We start from the raw sequence: 12,338 nt of genomic DNA on the forward strand, positions 1-12,338 counted from the left end.
TTACCTGGATTTATACATGTGATGAGGATGCACAGCAGTGCCGACCGAATCGCAACAAAGGAAAGAAAATTGGGTGGTCCTGTTGAACAAAAGGATTGCTTGTGACACATTTAAACGGAGCTTCAAATTAATTCTAATCAGATGAAGTAACATTCCATGTTGTGCATGTGAACAGGCTAATGAGATAGTGCTTTTCAGTGGCATGTTCTTTGTACATGAAGGTGCCCAAGAGCCACAGTTTGGCATTCCAGGAAGACCTATGCAAGAATGCAACTGCCCTCTCTGAATGCCTTCTCCTTGAGTTTGTACATTGGGTGATCTCCTGAAAAGAGTAGTGCGCATCAAACTGAAAGATGTAGTGGGGGTCCTAGAATGATCTTGAGGCCGGAAAGCCTGTGACCTTGAACTTTGGAGGAATACGTGGTAATCTCTGAGGATATAGGGCTTCACAGATCTCAGTTTGGGCATGAATTGTCGCTTGAGTTCAGGCACTTTAAGCAACATGGTTTATAGAGACAACCTCCAGTGAAGAAAGGGACCTGAAATGTTGACTGACCATTTCTCTGCGTGAACACTGCATGCCCTTCTGAGTCGCTCCAGCTTCTCCGTTTACTTGAAATTCCAGTATCTGCAGTTTATGTGTATTCTCTCAGTACAACCCATGTCCTGTTGGTCAGCTCTGCAATATTTCAGACAAGGAATAATGAAAAATGTCATTGTTGCACATTTCATTACTGATGATGTCACGCTGGGGGTAAAAAAAAGGTGCTACAGAGAAGAAACCCTACTGAAAAAATGACAAGACAGCTTGTTGGACAGGAATCACCCAGTAATGTGTGAAAAGTTCCAATGTTTCAGGGTTTTCAATTATTATGGGAGTTGTTTCAACAAATTTGTAGGAGGGGGAGGATAATGAGCAGAGAATATACATTGCACACAAAACAGAAAAAATACTAATTAACATTCTAATCGTATTTCTTTGTGTATTTATATTCTTATTACATTCGGAATATTTAATAGAGTCAAAGAATAGTCAGGCTACAGGCACGCAGCAAATAGGATACTGGATTAGCCAAGGCCTGGTTATTGATCCTGGAAGACAAGTTTGACTCCCAAGTCAAGTGGGAAATTTGAATTCAAGGCACTCAGCTCCTATAATTTGGAATTTAAAAACCTGACGTCAATAACGGTGACCATGAAATTGTCACCAAAAAAAAAATCGCAATGTTCTTCAGGGAGGTTACTGTAATTTCTTTTGCTAATCTGGCTTGGATATTTTACAAATGAAGTTAAATGCACGATGAGTTTTTAATTTTGGAGCCTAATAATAAAGGATTATAAATGTTGTCCTGGCCTATGATGTTGCAGTCCTGTCATTGAACAAAAGATTGACAATAACTCATGGGAATAGAGAGATATTTCTATCAATGGGGAACTACTAATTTGTTCAAATTGTAACAACACCACTGTCGTCTTTTGAGAATGTCAAGGGAAAAGACAATGGAAAGATTATGCTACTTTTGGTATTTCATGTCAGAATGAGCCCAAACATGACCATGTCCAAACCCATCTTTTCCCTATCTATTCATCTACATTCAGCAAATATCTAGCATCATGTGCAAATGGAAACTGCTTCCTTATGGCCACTCTCAACAGATGCACTCCATTCATCAGGTGCTATCACACTGATTTCTATGACTGTTCACACATACACTACTGTATATACTCATGCCATTGTCGATATTGTGTAATAGTCAACTCCTTTTTTGGCCCAAAAATCATGTTTTCATTTGACGTGTAAAAGTTAACCTCCCCCATTTTTGGTCCCGACTACCTGCCCGACCTCCCAACATCCTGATCAGGGATCCATGCCTCGGCTGCCTGCCCACCAGAGCTCCAAAGGCTCTGATTGCCTGCCCCCAAGAGCTCCTAAGGCCACAATCACCCATCCACCAGATCTCCCAGGCTTCCAATGCCCTGATTGCGGACCCTCACTTCGGCTGCCCGTCCAACAGAGCGCCCAATGCCCCGACTGCAGACACTCACCCCAGCCATCCGCCCATCCAAGCTCCTGATGCCTCAAATGAGGACTCACCATCTGGTCCCAGCAGTGCCTTGAACAATGCAGGTAATTACCTGAGTTAAAAGTGTGACCTGTGTAAAAGTCAAGCGCTCCCCAAATTTGACCTGAAAAATTTGTCCAAAAGAAATTTGATGATTACACGAGTGAGTATATTCCGTATATCTTTGACTGCAGAAGAGAAAACAAAACATTGAAGATAGCTGGATAAAAAGTGAACAATAGACTATTAACTACTCAGGAGACAACACATCCTTGAGCCATTAAACAATAGAACTTGAACAACCTGATTCTTGTAAAATAAACATCATGATGATACATAAAACAGTTTGATGATTTTAGCAGCAATTACAAGATGATCATTTCCCTATCCAATTACTGATTCCCCCACCCCCACCCCTTAGCCCTCCTTCACCAGTTGTTGCTGTTCCTCCTGGTTCTGTGGGAACTCCTGGTATTAGTGTTCATCCGTCAATCCAGTTTTTCTCCTTCTTTAGGCTAATTCCTGACTACCAACTCTCTTTCTACCACCACTGTCAATTCTCTCATTTTCTGCCTTGACCCCAGCTTCCATTTCCCAAGTCTCCATCCCCCAATTCAGTCTCAAACCATCCAATATCCTAGAATCTTATGAAACATTAATTTCTTCCATTTCCCACCTCCATCAAGCCTCTTATTCAGATAAAAGAGTGCAATGGATTTCAGAACCATTTGGTGTTTGAAGGCCTTCTCAGTTTCCAATCTTCTCATGTTTATTCCTTCCAGGCTCTCTGTCCATTCTCCCTGAACTCACTACTGCCAGATGTGATGATTGGGTGTTGTCACTGAGGGCCACGACATTAGCTGACTGCAAAGGAATAGCCTGCCACAGCCTGGGACATGTCTCCCTGACTGCAGGAAACTCCTCATCATCCCAATAGATTGGGACCTCTAATTGGCCCATTGGCCCAATCATAATAAACTTTTGCTGAATGATTTTAATTAAGCATTGAGGCCATTGATTTCTGGAGCTAGACTGTAGTGTAGGCATCCACTAATTTCAGTATTGAACAATTTTAAGGGTAATTAGACTAGATCACAGAATAAATATTTCTTTTATGACATGCATTACCAATGCAGACACGTTGGAACTTTCCCAGGAATACCCAATAGTCATTAGGCATGGTGGACAATAAATCCACAGAGGGTGTACTATTGGAGAACTCATGCACATCAAGCTACCTTAGTTAGGCAAACCATCCACCTGAAGAGTTACAGTTTAAAAGTGGGAAGGGCAGTGCTGCAGCTGTTGGTTCACTGTCGAGTAATAGTCAGGCCTGCACTAACGATGTCACCATCTGTTTGGCTCTTAATACTCCCAGAAATAGCCTAGCACGCCATTCAGTTGTGGACTTCTCATCAATATTTTCTCAAGGGACAATGAGAAATGATGGCCTCATCTGTCATGCCCAGATTCTCAAAATTGAATAAATTTGAAAAAGTAACAGAGAAGAAATGGTGAAATGGGTTCGCTAAACTAATATCCCATATATCAGTCTTAGCCCTCATCTCTGCTGGATCTTTCCAATATTTTTATTGAGTATATAGGTAATAATAAGTATATATATCTAACAAAGTAAAACATATATTAACAAATAGATGTAAGCAACCCGTGAAAGAGACAAAATCTCTGCTAGATCTATACTATCCGATTTACACTCTCAGTGCCTGATGAGAAAACTACAGAATGTACATATTGGAGGACAAAACCTGCTCCTCACACTGCTCAGCAAAACGCAGAGAATGAACTGGTGGAACTCTGAAAGAGAGATTATCATTGGGAAGTTGCAGAAACTGGTTTATGCATTGGCAGGTCTTCATGTGCACAGTACAGCCTTGCACAATGAATTGATATTCCCACACCAAGCACAGCTGGATTGTTGGGTGGACATCATATTCTTCCAGGGCTGGAATTCCCAGATATCAAATAATCAAACATTCTCAGTTTCCTGATCATTGCAAGTAGTTTTTGAAAATACATGATTTGCCATTAAATTTCAATACAAACCAAAATATAACAATTGTTTACTAAAATTGTTAATCATTCTTTCCTGAGAGGTTTAACTCACCATGAATAACTCACCATAGCACTTTGGCATTAACACATATTCATCGCTTTAATATTACCCCTGCATTTGAGCTCACCTATGAAACACCAGATTATGATTTACTGCACCACTGCCCACATGAAATTCCCATTCTCTGGCTTCCATTTTACTTTTCAGAGTGTCTAATATGGAGATTTGTTTGGGGCTTGTCACAGAATACATTGATTATAAATGACATTTTTTAAAAAAAGCAGTGTTCCTGAAATGGAGTAAGATAAGATGTTTAAAACATAGGAAAAGGATGAACCTGGCATGAAGAATGAGCCAACCAGCACATTGGGTGGACAGAAGGAAGCTGCCTGTTTCAATTCCCATGTTACTGCTCATGTATTGAGTGAAATTGTTACCCATAAAAGTTTTGCCAAGTAAATCAGGTTCCCATTATTTACGGGCATCTTTTCTTTCAATGTTAAAGAGAAAACTTGAACATTCTAATAAAATTATGTTGATTTTATTAAAATGTTGTACACATACTTTAATACACAGAACTACCTCAATTTTAGTATGCCTCACACAAAGTTTGGAGTTTTATTTCTGGAAAAATAATGGCTCAACGTGCACCAAAATCACACGGAAAGTAACAACATCATAATGCTCTATCTATCCTCCGAAGGCATGGCATTAGACTGATGTATGATTTCATGGCTGCTTCAAGCAAATAGTGAACAACCCCAATTGAATCCAAGAAACAAATCTTGCCACAGAAAGTACTCTTTGTCAGAGAAAGCACTAGAGTGATTTTAAACCGCAATAAATCTGAAGATTTTCTGGTAGCAGTGATATGTAGATCCTTTCCCAGCAACCTTGGATCTCCATAGGTTTTGAAGAATTTGAAATGAAATATCCCAATACAAAAACACATTAATGAGAACAATGGTGACAAGAAAAAAAATTATATAATTTTGACTCCTTAGCAGAATTGGTCCCTGATTAACTCTCTGCATCTCATGTAGATACGATCATTATAAATACAGTTTGCTCTGCTTTTGTTTATTTTTGTGCCTTGTTGATGTCACAATCGCACATCACATGACAAATAAATGCTTCATGTGTACACCAGTTTTGACCTGAATTAGACATTAAAACAAGATGCACATAGTTTGAATTTAAGATGCAAGATAGGCTTAAGGGGTGAACATCAACTTACCCTCTGGTTTTCCAACATGACCTATCTGACTTATCATATATACATTTTAAACAATTATGAATTAAGTAACAATTATGAATTTCCTGGCCATGATCTATAAGGTCCTAGCACAGTCTGCTTCTACTTCCTGTACATGATCTAGAAGGTCCTAGCACAGTCTGCTTCGACTTCCTGCCCATGATCTAGAAGGTCAGTCTGAACAGACCCATAATCATCCTCCACCATTTCTGCCATCTTCTACATCCCAACACCACACATCTATGGCTTCTGCAGGGACTGTTTCCTCAGGCCTCCCTCGTCCACTCCTTCCTTCCCTCCAATCATAACACGGCTGGTGAATCTGCAGGGGTCATCTACTGCATTTGGTGCTCCTGCTGTGGTCTCCTCTGCATCGGAGAGACTGAGAAATTGCTTATTTTTAAGCACCTCTGTCCTCAATAGTGGGGATCTCCCAGAGGCCACCCACTTCAATTCCCTATGCCATTTCTTTAACGACACATCTGTTCATGGTCTCATGCACTGCCAGACTGAGACCATTTGCAAATTGGAGGAACAATACCTCATTTTCCAATCAGGCACTCTCCAACTGGATGGCATTAACAGCGACTTCTCCAGTTTCCATTATCCCCCACGTCTCCTTTCCTCTAGTTCACTCTCCCTCTCTCTTCCCTTTTCCTTCCCCTAACACTGCTTCCACAGAGCCCCAACAACACCCCTCCCCTGTCTATTCTCACCTTTCCTCTCTCCTGTGTCCCATCCATATCCAATTAACATCTTTTGTCTTTTGGTCTGTACTTCGCCCTTCCCATTCCTCCCACCCTAGCCTTTTAATTCAGGCACCTGTCTGCTTTTTACTAATACCTTGAAGATGGGCTTAGGCCCAAAACATTGCTTATACATCTTTACCTCCTACAGATGCTGCAAGACCTACTGAGTTCCTCCAGCATTTCTGTGTTTTTAGTCTGCTCTTGCCCCAGCAATCTCATTTTACCTATCCTTGACTCCAAACATTCTTGCCTACAGCCTTTTCCCACTGATACTTTCCACCTCTTTGGCAATTTCCAATTCATTGCTCACAACTGGCTAACCTTTACCAAGTACATCCAATGGCTTCACACCCCCATCCCACATCAGAAAGATTTGCGGATTCCCTTTTTTCTTCTGAAATAGAGCCCCAATCATTTTTCCAACAATAGCACACTCATTCACCTGGCTGAATCTGTTTTCACATCTCTTTCAACTCTACTCACTTTCTCAAAAACAACAGTGTAGCTGTTAGCACTTGAATTGGGCACTTTTCTCAGTACATTAATAACTGCATGGGTGCTGCTTTCTGAATTCATACAGAACTCAAAAGTTTAATTAGTTTTGGTGCGATCTTTCATCCTGCTGTCGCTCTTTACATGATTCACATCTGATTCATCCCTCTCCTTCATGAGCCCTCTGTCTCTCACCACAAACTTCCCTCACAAGCCAACAGACTGGGCAGTTATTTTGACTATTCTTCCGCTCACCCTCTCCATTTCATTCTTTCAATTCCTCTGGTGTTTACTTCAATAACAACACTTTCCACAAAGGTATCACTGAGATGTCTTTTTTTCCCCCCACTGAACTGTGGCTTCCCCTCTGCCATAGCATCCCATCTATTTCCTGTAGTTTTGCTTTCACCCTCTTTCTCTTAAAAAGCTCAAGGATAGAATGTCCCTGGTCTTCCTTCACCATCCATCCCACACTCCATGTTTCGGGGATCACCCTTTGCATGTCCAATTAGATACTGACACTAGGGGACAAATTCCTTCTCCCTCCATTTTCAGCGCTTTAGATGATTTTTCCTCATGATACCCTTCTCTATTTTTTCATCCTCAGCAACCACATCCTACTTTGAGGCATTTTCCCCAAATGAATATTAACATCTTCACACTCTCCAGGGTCCAAAGCAGTCTTTCCAGGTGAAGCAGCAATTCTCTTTCAATCCAGTGCAGTGTTTGCAATGTAGTCTCCTTCACAGTGTAGAAACCAAAGGCAGACTTTATAACCGCTCTGCAGAGAACTTTAATGCACAGAGATGATCTTGGCCTTCTGATTGCCCGCATCTTTATTTCTTCATCTTGCTCTGACCTGTCTGTGGCTTCCCGCACAATTACAATAAGGCCCAACACATGCTTGAGAAGCAGCAATTTATCTTTAATCTGGATACGTCACAGCCATCAGACTCAACATCCACTTCTCTCACTTCAGAGAACTGGTTCCTCTGCATTGTTCAACACTGATCATTTCTGCTGTAAGTTAATCACCTGCAATATTAGTTGTGTTTTTTTTTCTACATTAGCACAAACTGATCTCCAGGATCTGCTCATGGAGAAATCTAAGAGCCTTGATATTTTCAAAGTACCCAGCTTTGTTAGTTTGTCAATTGCCCCCATGAAGCCCCATTGAACTATCCATACCTCTCCTACAATCTTAACTGCAACATGAGACGCATGTATTTCTCGGTTTCTCCTTTCAAGTGCCAACTGACCAGCAGAGTGTTTTCAGCATTTTTTTTACCTATAGCAGGTTTCCAGCATTTGCAGTATTAAAAAGAAATATGTTTCCATTCTTTTTATCTGAAGAAATTTTTATAATGTTAATTCAACAAAATCAATGGAAGAAATTGAACCTTTGTGATTTGTGCACCAACTGGGAAAATGCTGAAATTAGCTGAAACTTGATTTGTTAAAAATAAGCATTTAAATATCAGCAAGATGATGGTTTTAGCTGTAGTCCAGAGGATGAGCAGCAAATCGAGGTCTTTAACAAATACACTTATCACACAATTAGGAATTCAGTAACAAGATACAAAACAATTTTTTATTTCTTGGGGGCAGGAATGTGAGCAGGTGGGGAGAGGCAAGAAGGCAGTGACCTTGTTTAAAATTTTACTGCAAGCTTGATTCATTACTTACAAGTTCTCAACAAAATTGCCTTATTCCTTCATTATCCCAATGTTAAAGCAGCTTTGTTTGGCTAGAATTCTCTAATTCACTTCAAACATTATGTTTGAAACTGCTAAGATTGCTCTTCAGAAGGTGGTTGACTTGTCGAAAAGATCCATTCACATAGTTTGGCAGGTCTCATTCTGATCAAATGCACGGGGACCTTTGAAAAGCTTTCATGCCTGTTTGACAATGTTTTACAGCACTCAAATTAATGTGGTTTCTGCAATTACTTCTATGTCAGAGAACCACATTACATGCTTGATGTATTAACAATATTTCAGAAACCTGAGGCAAGAAGCTAACATAATAACAACATACTGTCTTCCTAATGGCATTTAGTCGGTCATTCATCACAGCAGGATTGACCTGCATGACAGAAGTCCACGTTACAAACGAGGGACTTTACTGATATGTAGGCTTCAGCTGAAACTTCATGTGCTCTCAGCTAGTGAGCCGATTGGATGATTCCACAATAGTCAACATATGGCAATTAACTTCAAAGATCTAGTAAACTTAATTGCAATTTCCCTTGTTCTGATTAGTTATCAGAAAACTTTGATTAGATATCAGAAAACACTAGATATCAGAAAACACTGATTCCATTGATTATTTTTTTGCACTTTACATCACATTATTATTAAATGCAACAATGGTGAACATAGAACCTTTGAAATTTTAAAGTACACAAACTTATGCAATGCTAAAATTTGATTTTTAAAACAAACATTTTAAATGATATCATGTTTCTTCTCTGCTTTATATTCCATCCCTAGCTCGAAAACACAAAATACCAAGTGAGACGGTAATGAGTTATTGTGAAAGCAAAGGTTCCTTAGCTTTGCCTTGTTTTTAATTCCCTCCAGAATGCTTTCTTCTGCATTAATCAAATTCTGATGATTATTGTTTTACCTCATCTATAGTCTGAACAAGTAACCCTGCAAGTAATGGACCTGATTGTGTCTAGAATTAAGCAACATTTTTGCAGAACAAAGACTTTGCTTTTAACTGAACAACAGGAAAGAAATTGCTCCGAGGCTAATTATTGTAAAGTTCAGATGCAAATGAGTGGTTTCTGCTAGTTTACTAATTTCAGGTGCTGAATTTATACACACACACTGTTAACCCATAGATGAATGACTCATTTATATCTACAATAGCCATTATAAATACTTGCTTTGTCTGAGCAGTTCTTAATGTCCATTTCTGCCATTGTGAGCTTTACTGCATTAACACATGATTTTAATCTTTGTTATTTCCTTGACAACAATTGATTCTGGATTTTAGATAACTTTCTAAAGGTAGGACATTATTATTTGATCCAAATTTGAAATAAACATCCTCTTACCAAAAAAAACATTATTATTATTCTTATTATATCATATTACCTAGCAAAAGGGAAAAAAAATATGAAATTCAACCTATCAGCCCTTTTCGAAAATATCTGGGAACATTTGATGTATTGATACACATACTGTATAAATTTACTTAAAATAGTAGAATAAATTGTTACAAAAATTCTATTGCTGTATTTCCCTGAACTATTTAATTAATGTAAATATCACTTGGTGTGGTATAATACAGAGAGATCATGAAGGATACTAATCAATCATTGCCTTTTGCTACACGAGGACAATGACAAATGAACTTCATTTGCCTTCTGGTTCTTCAGATAAAGGAGAGGTGCAAATACCCGTCAAAACCTGCTCCCGATTACCCGCCATTTAGCCTTGCTGCGAGATATATGCGCAGAGAGTGGATTAGTTTGTTGTTTGAGTCCACAATCAAATAGCTTGCTTTTAACTCCCTATCTGTATTGAGATAGTTACAATTGTGGTAATATTGTGGTTATCTTACACAGCTAGTATAAATTCAGATGCACTTTCAAATGCTGGGAAATTTAAGTTGTTAATTTAATAAAGCTCTTGAATCAAAATGGTCAACATCAGTGACATTGATTGTGAAACCTCAAGACATTCATATATTTAAAAAAAAATTACCTTTGGGTTTGGGATAGGAAGTGTATGCCTGGCATGCTTTGTAATTACAGCTACAGGAGGGTGTGATTGTGAAATGCCCAGTGATATACAGTAGCCTAGTAATTCACTCATATGAAAGAGACCATTTCTCTTATACAAATAAAATCGAATGGACTATTTGGCAAGGAATTTGACAATTATAAAAACGTGCCCACTCCATGCAGTACTTATTATAAATAAATGGGAATATGTAAACTAATTGAGAAGACTGTTACCAAGTCTTTACTAATCACACTTAGAGGCTTATAACTTTCATCCAATAAACCTCCATCATCAGGTCTGATTATGCTCTATCCCTCTGGTTACACAGACACAATGAATAATAATACATTGGCCATACAGATAGAGATAGACTTGGGAAAACTTTAGCTTGACTCTGCATACAATGATGTCTCAACATCAAACATGGTTGACACATGGCTTGGACTGGCCATCACATTATAATTGTGGATATTAAGCTTTTACACTGAGGACATCTTCTGTCACACTATTTGGTACTACTGTGCTTATAAAAGTGGTAGATTTATAATTAGTATAAGCATGACTGAACATTGATAAAGATCTAAGGGCCTTTATCAGCAAAAGAATTGTATTTCATGGCAATCAATAATTCATGGCCCAATCTAAAATGCAGCACAATAGCACAGTTAATGGAATTGCTGCCTTGCTGTGCCACAGACTTGTCTTCGATCTGGATTACAAGCGCAGTCTTCTTAAGAGTTTTCATATTAATTCTGCAAACTCTTGGGTTTCCTCCCACATTCCAAAGACTCATTGGGTTGTTAGGTTAATTGGACACTGTAATTTGTCCCTAGCATGTCAGTCAGTGGAGAAACTTGGGGGTGTCAAAAAAAAGGAAGGAGAATGAAAAAAACATAATTGATGTGGGACTACTTTAAATGGATGGTCTGGAGTAGATGGCTAAACCTGCTGTGATGCTAACTCTCCTTTATCATTGCCATCATCCCTGGTTCAGGAGTGTGGAGGACTTGCTGGGGCAGCAGAATGTTTGCCCAGAAATTACCTGCAGGAGCTAACCAACCAAAGAGGCATTAGCTTTAGCATGCTTAGATGTTTTAGAGTCAATAACGTTGCTGTGCTTGGAGTCATGTGCAGACCAGATTGGGTAAGCATTCCTCTTCCTGAAGGACTTACGTGAAGTAGCTCAGGTTTAAAAAAAAATTGTAATGCTATGGAAGCCATTAATGATACAAGGTTGGTAGCGCAGATGTAATGATTTTAAACATGACATTAAAGTCTCCAGCTGCTGTTATATGATTCAAACTTGTCTTAGGATCAACCATCCGAACCTCTAATTATGAGTCTAAAAGCTAACAGAAGCTAACAAAGCTAACAGAAGCAACGCAAACTAAAATTGCAATTTTATGGAGACCGATCCTCTCAGCCGCACAAGAACACCACAAGAGTTCCTCAGGCCTGCATCCTTTTCCCCTTAATTCTTAGTTGTTTTATTTGTGTGCATCTTCCATCATAAGGTCAGAAACAGAATATTCACCAAGGTCAATTCAATCCCTCATAAATTCATCAGAAAGCAAAATAGTCCGCACCGAACCATGAAAAAAACATTCAGATAGGCACTGATTGGAGATAACATTCATGTAACTGGCAAAGAAATGCTTCCAGCACATCATCTTGACATTCAACCACATTATCATGCCAGAGAGGTAACTAGACTGGTATTCCAGTCCTTGCCAGCAACATCTCGCTTCTGTGCACACATGATAGAAACCACAATCTCATGGTGGAATGTTCTCCCAGGTGATTATTGTGAACTCTTGATTTCCTTCAGAGCTGGACAGTCAAACATGTAAGCTTTTAGGTGACACATTCAGCCTTACCTTCTCTGCCTGTTAAAATGATCTTGGTGGTATTTTTTTAAAAGTTTTGCTCTTCCTCATTTGCGAACCATTATTTATTTCTCAAACAACA

At 39.1% G+C, this 12,338-nt stretch overlaps 1 protein-coding gene and 1 long non-coding RNA gene across 8 annotated transcripts in view; both read right to left on the reverse strand.

The window, feature by feature from the left end:
• Positions 1–12,331, reverse strand: part of LOC138742361 (uncharacterized) — a 29,482-nt gene extending 17,151 nt beyond the window's left edge. For 2 of the 4 annotated variants that reach the window (XR_011344105.1, XR_011344103.1), the window contains exons 1-3: positions 12,248–12,331; positions 2,137–2,187; positions 557–679 (exon numbers count right to left, since the gene is read on the reverse strand). This is a non-coding gene — a long non-coding RNA (uncharacterized lncRNA). Of the gene's footprint in view, positions 1–556; positions 680–2,095; positions 2,188–12,247 lie in introns of all 4 variants that reach the window. The other 2 variants (XR_011344106.1, XR_011344104.1) reach the window with 2 other exon arrangements.
• The window catches only part of clstn2a (calsyntenin 2a), a 453,983-nt gene that overhangs the window by 232,457 nt on the left and 209,188 nt on the right, over positions 1–12,338 (reverse strand). The window lies entirely within an intron of this gene.

This window comes from Narcine bancroftii, chromosome 9 (assembly GCF_036971445.1).
Source record: "Narcine bancroftii isolate sNarBan1 chromosome 9, sNarBan1.hap1, whole genome shotgun sequence".
Lineage (NCBI taxonomy): Eukaryota > Metazoa > Chordata > Chondrichthyes > Torpediniformes > Narcinidae > Narcine > Narcine bancroftii.